General features: G+C 39.8%; 1 pseudogene; it reads right to left on the bottom strand.

Annotated features, from left to right (window-relative positions):
• Positions 1-4,706: 4,706 nt before the first annotated feature.
• Positions 4,707-4,993, bottom strand: LOC109393150 (transcription elongation factor A protein-like 9; annotated as a pseudogene).
• Between the last annotated feature and the right edge of the window lie 4,547 nt (positions 4,994-9,540).

The following is a 9,540-nucleotide window of genomic DNA, read 5'->3' as shown; positions in this document are numbered from 1 at the left end:
AATACCTAATCTCTGGTTTTTTCCTTCCAGGGCATTTTCTTGTTGAGTAAGATACTTTGTCAAATTCATAAACACTTTGAGAGAATTTGATCTGAGTTAAAATGGGTTTAAGGCTCTTCTGGTTTTCAGAATATTTTTGTACTTGAAAAGTACCTATAGGCTTTAGTGATTTAAAATATTCCTGAAGTAAATAATCAAATTCCCCTTAATAGATTAGTTGTTGAATTTAAATTTGTTTTTTATTTGCCTTTCTGTTTTCCCTATGCCAAAGTAAAGCACAACACTGTACCTTTTAGTATTTATCAGAACCTTGTTACTCCTCCCATCCTCATTTCTTTTGCTGCTACCCTGACCCACAGTCCTTGCCGCCATCATTTCGGGCTGGGCTGTTTCAAGAGCCCCCCAGCTGGTTGGCTACACCGGGCACTCCATCTCTTATCATCTTTCTCAACCAGCAACCAGAATAATCCTATTGAAAGTCAGGTCATGTCACTCCTTGGCCCTTGAATGGGTTCTTGTCTCATTCATAGTAAAAGCCAAAGTCCTCATAGCAGCCTACAAGGCCGGAAGTGATCTGGCCTTTCTCTCATATCCTACCTCACCTTTTACTCTCCCTTCCCCCTTTCCCTCTGCTACACTAGCTCCATGTTATGAATATGCCAAGATACTCTCACCTCACGACTTGTGTTGCCTTTATCTGGAATGCTGTCCCCGGATATGTATGTCTGCATGGCACAGGCCCTCGCCTCTTTCAAGTCTTTGCTCAAAATGTCACTCTCTCAAGGAGACTTTCTCTTACCTCCTATTTTAAATCCCACTCCCCTCCATCCACAATATCTCCATTCCTTCCCCCTGCCATTTTTTAAAATGGAACATTTACCATCTGGTATATTTTTTTTCCACTGTTTACTTATTTATTTTAAATTAAAACTTTTTTTCAATTACAGTTGACATACAATATTATATTAGTTTCAGGTGTACAACATAGTGATTAGACATTTATATAACTTATGAAGTAAGTGATCACCCAATAAATCTAGTATCCATCTGACACCCTACATAGTTATTACAATTTTTTTTTTAAATAAGGAGAAATCTTATTTATTTATTTATTTATTTATTTATTTGGGAATTGGGGGAAGGGGAACAGACAAGTTGCTGTCCTTTTTGTTCTTCAGTCTAGTGCAGGACGTTGCTTCACTGGCCCAAGTTGGCACCATCATTGCGCTCTTCCCGGGCGAGGCAGATCAGTCGTGGGCTTCTGGATGGCTGCTCACGGCGGCTACTGGCTACTCGCTGTAGCCCATGGCAACCCACTGCAGCAAGAGCTGCAGCCTACACCATCGCGAGCGACTCATAGCAGCCCAGCTCCAGGTTGAGCAACATGTTGTTCAGCATCTTAGCTATAGAGGGCAACATTACTGGCCCTCATATGTGGGATCCGAACCAGGGCTCTCTGGCGTCCCAAGCCAGTTCTTAACCAACGCGCCACTCGGCCGGCCCTACAATATTATTGTAATGTTGCATTTTACATCCCTGTGACTGTTTTCGTAACTGTCAATTTGTGCATCTTAATCTCTTTTCCCATTTTTACCCTTCCCCCAACCCCTCTCCCCTCTGGCAACCATCAATTTGTTCTCTGTATCTATGAGTTTGTTTCTGTTTTGTTTGTTTGTTTGTTTTGTTTTTTAGATTCCACACATAAGTGAAATCATATGATATTTGTCTTTCTCTGTCTGACTTACTTCACTTAGCATAATACCCTCTAGGTCCATCCATATTGTCGCATATGTTAAAATTTCATTCTTTTTTTATGACTGAATAATATTCCATTGTATATATGTACCACCTCTTCTTATCCATCCATCTCTTGATGGGACACTTAGGATCTGATATATTTTAAAGGATGTATTATTTATTACCTGCGTTGCCACATGCTCATTTATAAGTTCCATGCAGAGCTTATTGAACAGTGCCAAACACAGAGAAGGCTCTGTAAGAAAAAATAAAATAAGATTGAATTAATTAATTTAACATTTAGCATGAGAAATGAGAAATGTAAGCAAAGTAATACATTGGGGCACTGGATAAGAATCTGGTTACAATGGCATCTGAAAAGTTCCCTGAAATCCGTCCAGGGTGGGGCACACTGGGGAATGCAAACCTTATAGTTTGTGCTACTGACCTCTTCAGCTTCTGGGTTCCTTATCCAACGTAAGGGTGGGGTTGGGGTCTGGCTTTCAGCTTATTTTACCTGATAATCTCAAAGTACAGGTCCTTGAATAATGTTGTTTTGTTACAACATTGATGAGTTACCATAGCAACTTAACTCTTATTTATATCATGTAATCTATAGTAAAATTGGTTTCCTTATACGTAGTTTTGCTTAAAATCACAACGCCTATGTTAAGTGAGGATTTACCTTACATGATACTATTCAACTAGCTTCTCCATTCTCCAATCTGTCATCATTTTCAGTGAGAAATCTAGTGTGGCTTTTACAGGAATGAGAATGTTTATCGTTTTCCTTCTGTCATTCTTTCTTAATTCATAAATCCCTTTCCTGAAGATCTACTTCATTGCAGCATCTAGAGAGTTTTTTGTTGGGTTCATAAATCCCAAACAAAGCACAGTTTTATCTCAAGAAAGAAATAGAAGTTGAAAAACTAATAAATCTTTAACGTCAAGTTCTATTTTCAGACTGCTAGACTGTTCTCCATTAGTCAGCACCTGGAAGCTGCAGCCACCATTGGAGTGACATAATTTTGCACATGCAGTTGGTTTAAAAAATATGATGGACTTGGTAAGGTGCAGGCAGGACCCCTCCACCACCATCCCCATTCTCTATTTTAACCTGCTCTGGAGATTCACCCTTCCCCATACCTTGGATAAAATCTTGGACAGATCTCGTACCTTTCTGGTAACTCTCAGATGGTAAAAAGTCTAGTCCATCTTAGAAGTCCACATTTGAGGTGGCGTTGCTCTTAAAAGGGTCAAGGACGCTTTTAATACAGGCCAGTTTCCTCCTGCAGGATCCCACTTTGTCCCTTTCCCATCTCCCCGTCCCCATCAGTGTAAGTGCAGCTTACTCCTGGGACTGCATCTCTCTCCGGTCTTTCCCTCCCTTCCTCTGCTCTGCCATCTCTGGCTGATGTAGCCACAGCCTTTCACTTTTAGACTTTCCAAAGTGAGACACCATTTCCCATGTATCCCCCAAATTCCAGAAACAGCGGTCAAGCGCTCCAAGTGATTCTCTTGAAGACCCCTGCGTTTGAGGGTTAAGAGCTCCCCTCTTTAGTCTCTTGCACATGGGATGGGGGGGAGGGTGCGGGGGAATGAAGAGCAGAGGTAGGAACAGACCTCATCACCTGCTTCTTCAACCTCAGGGAAATTTGCACCAACTCGTATAGTCTGGAAGAGGATGATAGCGTAAGGTTGGCAGAATTGGTTTCTCAGTGTTTTAAAATATTCAGAAAAACACCTGCGTTTAGAGCATGGACGGTCCTAGACATCTAGAGGCCTCAGCTGAACCAAAGAGTCTCTCCCACCAGTCATTTTAGCAGATTTGTTGGTCACTTTGCCTGCCATTTCTAACTCTCCCTCTTCATTTCACTCACAGTCCCTGAAATATTATGTGAAGACTCTGTCCTGGTAACAGGTGACTGAATCAGAGATGGACTCCTTACCCTGGGGACCAATCCAAAGACGGGCCCATTCTGATTCTTTCCTGAGAACCTGAACTGAGATTTAAGAGCCTGCAGTAATATGGAGGTGGCTGCTTGAACTGAAAGTTATTTATGGGCGGCCGGTTAGCTCAGTTAGTTAGAGCGCAGTGCTCACAACACCAAAGGTTGCCGGTTTGATCTCCACATGGGCAACTGAAGCGCCCCTCTCCAAACTAGATTGAAACAACTACTTGACTTGAAGCTGATGGGTCCTGGAAAAGCACACTGTTCCTCAATAAAAAATAAAAAAAAGTTATTTAGAGTCAGGACTGAGAGTCCTAATGGGCAAACTGATGAGTACGCAGGAGAAGAAAGCAGAAGGAGACAGGAAAGCGTATAATCAGCTAAATGCAGTGTCTGGTGCCTTCCCATTTCCTGGAGATGTTCTACCATATTCTCTGCACTTGTTTCTGTAAGAGTCTCCTGTGTTCCTTTTTTATAGCCTTCCTTTTTACTTCAGCTGTGAGTGAGAAATATCTGTTCATTGCAAACAAATGAACAGACTAAAATTATAAAAATTTTTACTTTGTTTGTAATAAAATTTATTTTAAAAATAATGTGTGTACATTTTGAGAATAAGGGAAAATACAAATAAGCAGAATTTTTGCAATCACTCATATTCCTACCACTGTACTTTTTTGTCTTTCATCCTTCATACATTTTCTGTGCATATATGTAATATACAAATGTACACGTCCCTTTTAAAAATACAATATTCACATATTACTTAGTAATGTTTTTTCATTTTATATTCTTCTTTTTGTACAAATGAGTAAAGCTGCCATATTAAAAGGCAGAGACTTAGAGATTGGTTCAAAATATGATAATGAGATGCAGATAAGGAGACATGCATCTAAAACCACTAATAGCAAGCAACAAGTTAAAAGTAGAAAAATGGACAAAGGTTTATCAGGAAAATGCAAATCAAAAGAAAGCTATATGGCAATGATAATATCCGAAAAAAATAAAAATCAAGGTAAACTACATCAAATAGGGGTAAGGATGGTTTCAATTAACCTAATGCATCACTGTAGGTTTGTTTCTTACTCCTTTTTTCATGTATCTCATTCACGTCTCTAAACATATCATCCTTGTTTAAATGCCTTTATTTTCTTTAAATTCCTGGAGAGACTGACTCAGCCTTTCTCTAAAAGTTCCTTCTAGTTTTCTGTGGCTCTTCCTGGGCCTCTGACTTTTCCCCGGGCTTCTTCCTCTAGCTTTGGTTCACTCTCCTTTTCTGGTTTTCCTTCAATTTGACAGAGTTTCATCTTGTGTCTCCCTTCCTTCCTTTCCTTCTTCCTTTTTCTTTTCCTTTCTTTTTTTCTGCTTCTTACTCTTTGACTACAATTACTTCAGTATTGATCTAGTCATTTTCTTTCTTGTCTGTAGCTGTGTGCAGTGTGATGAACAACAGACCTGCAAAATTCCGGCAAATTGGCTGTCTCCCCTTCTCCTAGCCTCAGGCCCCACCATGGCTGCAGGAGGAAGCTGGTACCCATGCTAGAATAATACATTTGTAAAAAATTATTTTTTGTCTTTATGGTACGCTTTCTCTTTCTATTTCAATATTACTTTAGTGGATGTCTTGAATTTAGAACCATGCCTTTATCCCTCACTACCCAGAGTCTGTCTGAGGACCAGCAGCCTAGGTATCGCTGGGGAGCATGTCAGAAATGAAGACTCTCGGCCTGTATACCCCAGACCTACTGAATCAGAATCTGTATTTTAACCGGATCCCAGGTAATTTCATAGGTACATGGTTGCTTGAGAAACCCACCTGTAACTTACTCTACATAACATTTAGTTAAGTCAATCTTCCTAAAATAATGCTCTCATCATGTCCCTAGAATTTTAAAGGTTCCCCATTGTTCTGAGAACAAGTCAGATGTCCCATCCTGACATTTAAGGCCACAGTGAAGTGCACCAAATGTATTTCTCTTATCTTTGCTCTAGAGATGTCCTACTCCAGAGAAATTCGTCACTCAGTCATTCTCCAAATGTGCCAGATGTATTCAGGGTCTTTGCTTATGGCTTTGGCCTGTCTGGAATTTTCATTCCCGTCTCCGTACACATTCCTCCTTCAAAGACCAGCTCAGTTTCTACTCTGTTAAGAGGCTCCGGCTGCTTACCTAAGCGCACACTGCTGTTTCATCCTCTGAACACCTGTAGCTCTTAACTGGCTGTCCCAATGTTGTTTTGGTTGGTTTTTTTTTTCAAGATTTTATTGGGGAATTGGGGGAGGGGAACACTGCTGGGGAATCAGGGGAAGGGGAACAGGCGAGTTGCTGTCCTTTTGTTCTTCAGTCTAGTTGTGGAGGACGTCGCTTCACTGGCCCATGTTGGTATTATCATTGTGCTCTTCCCGAGTGAGGCAGATCGGTTGCTGGCCACTTGATGGCCGCTCACAGCGGCTCTTGGCAGCTCACACCAGCTGCCAGCCGCTCACGCTGGCTGCCGGCCACACATGGTAGCTTATGGCAACCCACTGCAGCAGGGGCTGCAACCTACGCTGTCACTGGCGACTCAGGGCAGCCCAGCTCCAGGTTGAGCTGTTGTTCAGCATCTTAGCTGTGGAGGGCAGTGTCACTGGCCCTCATATGGGATCCAAACCGGGGCCCTGATGCTCAGAGCTGGCGTCCCAAGCCAGCTCTTAACCAACACGCCACTCGGCTGGCCCCCAGTGTCATTTTATAAAAAACCTGTAGCCTCTCGCACATCACTAATGCTTACTCAGATTTCCTTAGGTTTTACTTAATGTCTTTTTTCTGTTTCAAAATGTAAGCCAATGTTCCCAAAGAGGTGTGGAAAAGGAGAGACTTTATTCATTCGAAATAGTTTGCAAATCAGGGAAATGCAACCCCTGGTGGAAATCAAAAGCGCGCTCCTCCTAGACAAAGGGGAGGTCACCTTTTCCAGGGAAAGTTCCTGCCTAGGTTCCCAATTGTTCGATTTTATGCAAATGAGATTTCCAAATTCATACAATTCTGATTGGTCGGTGTAGACAACAAATGAGGATATAATTGTGCAGTTATGATTGGACGGGGCTCAGTCCATTGATGGAAAGAGGAAACTAGGGCTTCCCTGCAGTGGTTTATTTAGATGGCATAAACAAGCAGGGCATAGTGGGAAAAGCCAAGTTCAGTCTGAGGTGTTTTCCAGTATACAGCGTGCATGAGGAGTCCCTGCCAGCAAATGGCTACTAGACTCTTATTATTTATAAAATTTGGGCTCTCAGTTGACCCTGGGAGTTCATCACAGCAGATAAATTCTTTCTCGAGGTTCACATCAAATGACTCTTTCTTTTCAGGGTCCACAAGAATGTAATCTAGGAATTTAAGATAACATTTAGTCATCATGTCTTTTTAGGCTCCTCTTGATTATGACAGTTTCTCAGGCTTTTCTTCTTGTTGTTGTTTTTGTTTTTTGTGTTTTTGTTTTGTTGTTTTTTTTGAGAATTTTTATAAAAATTTATTTGAGCCAAACAGAGAATAAGCCCGGAGGAGATCTCAGCAGACTGAGATAAGTGCTTCCTGGCTTTTCTTAGTTTTGATGACCTTGACAGTTTTGAGGAGTACTCATCAGGTATTTTGTAAAATAGTCCTCAGTTGGGATTTGTCTGATGTTTTCCTTTCGCTTAGACTGGGATGATGAGTTTTGGAGAGAAAAACCACAGAGGTGAAATGCCATTTTCATCAGATCATAGGCACTATCAGTATGACTTATCACTGTTGATGTTGACCTCAATAACCTGGCTGATGTAATGTTTGTTAGGTTTCTTACATTTTATCTTTTTCAAAATATATTTTGTAGTTTTTCTTTTTTACACATTTTTAAAATAATGTGTTTCTAAAATATAATAGCTGACCGTAATACTCCTAACCTCTTTATTTCTTTCCCCAAAAGTGTCCTTCAGTAGAAATATAAGACAGTTGAGCTAAGTTAGTCTTTAATAATCTCCAACTTCCTTTTCCTTTAACCAGTTTTTATGAATGCCAAGTCTGTGCCAACCATCCTGTGTTGTAACAGTTACTACAACACAGTCTATGCCCTCAAGAAACTTGTCTAGGGAGTGGTCAGAGATGTAAAGAGAAAATTGTAATGCAGCGTGACCGGTGCTATCATAGAGGAAATTTCAGGGCTCTGGTGTGTCAGAGAAGGCTTCCTGGAGGAAATTACTTCTAAGCAGAGACCTGAATAAGAAGGAATTAGCCAGATAAGGCTGGAGAGAGGATAAGGAAAAATGCCAGGCAGAGAAAGTGGCTTCTACAAAGACCAGTAAGTGAGAGACCATTGTATGTATTGGGTATTCAGGTTATTTATGAGGATTAAAGTCCAAGGCAAGCTGATCAGTGAGAATATTGGCTGGAGTGGTGAAAAGAGTCCTGAACACAAAAATTTACAAGTCACATTAAAGAGTTTAGACCAGCTGTTGTCTGTAGGGGATGAGGGAGGGGAGGCCAGTACCATCTCCACTATCCTGAAATTTGTAGGGTTTTTTGTTTCTAATGTAATCATAGCCAAACATTTTTAAATTGAACTAATTTTGTTTATGTTAATTACTTTTATTTATTTAAAACTGGTATATATACATAGTTTACTTCCTCTATGAATTTTATTTCAGGATAGTAAGGATAGTAAGGGGGAGGGGAATGATGAAAATTATTTATTATATAAAATTTTGCCTAGTAGGTTGAGAACCACTGGTGTAGACTATGCTGAAGACACTAGTATCAAACACTGCCTTTTCTCTTGACATTAGTTGGATTGTCTTTTGCTTTAATGATGTTAATATAGCTCTAAATGCATGTCTTTTCTTAGCCTGAAATTGGAAAGGATATATGTGAATATATCAACCTGTTACAATATTTATGAGGATAACATTTTAATTTGAAGGTTGGAAATAATGTTTACTTCCAGAAAAGTTGGGGAAAAGGCCTTGAGAAAACTAGAACTTCCTACAGTAGAAGAAATAGTAATATCATGTACCAAAGTTAAATCACGTCAGCAATATATATCTATATATATATCTATATATATCTATGTCTATATCTATATTATACTATATCTATATCTCTATATAGAGATATAGATATAGTATAATATAGATATAGACATAGATATATAAGAGTCCCTGAAAGGGTTTAAGCAAGAAGTGACATAATTGGATCTCCATTTTGAGAAGATCATTCCAGCTGTAATATGGAGAACAGATTAGAAGGAGACATTCTGGGAGTATGGAAACCAGTTGGATGGCTATTGCAGTAATCCAGGTACCAAATGATGGTGATATTGATCATGGAGATGGAAAGAACATGATGATTTTCTACCCTGGGTTCTCTAAAGAGTTAGCTTTACTTTTTCCAGTATATTTGCTTTTAAGACCAAAAGAATGTTTGAGATTGCAGGCATCCTGAAAAACGATAGGGAAACATTTTATAGCAGAGACATTCCTCATATTCTTCAATAATATCAATAGTGTGTGTAATGGTTAAGATCCCAGGCTCTGGTTAAGAGGTTTGCATTCTCATTCTGACATTTAATAGTCCTAACCTTGGACAAATTGCTTAATTTCTCTAGGCCTCACTTTCTTCATCAGCAAAATGGGGATATTAATTATACCAACCATGCTGTAATGCCATGAGCATAGATATTCACTTTACCTACTTGTTAGACCAGCCCTGACTCTAGCTAAAAAGAATTTCCAAAGCAAATTGCACAGTTGTCTTTCAAGTAGTAGTATTAGATTTATACTTAACCATCTACATGATCACATTTGCTCAATTTGGGACACATTTCAGACAGGTCTATGATTGGA

The sequence above is a fragment of the Hipposideros armiger genome, unplaced genomic scaffold (genome assembly GCF_001890085.2).
Source record: "Hipposideros armiger isolate ML-2016 unplaced genomic scaffold, ASM189008v1 scaffold_366, whole genome shotgun sequence".
In the NCBI taxonomy this organism is placed as follows: domain Eukaryota; kingdom Metazoa; phylum Chordata; class Mammalia; order Chiroptera; family Hipposideridae; genus Hipposideros; species Hipposideros armiger.
Note: the sequence above shows the minus strand (reverse complement) of the source record. Positions and strands in the feature narration are given on the sequence as shown.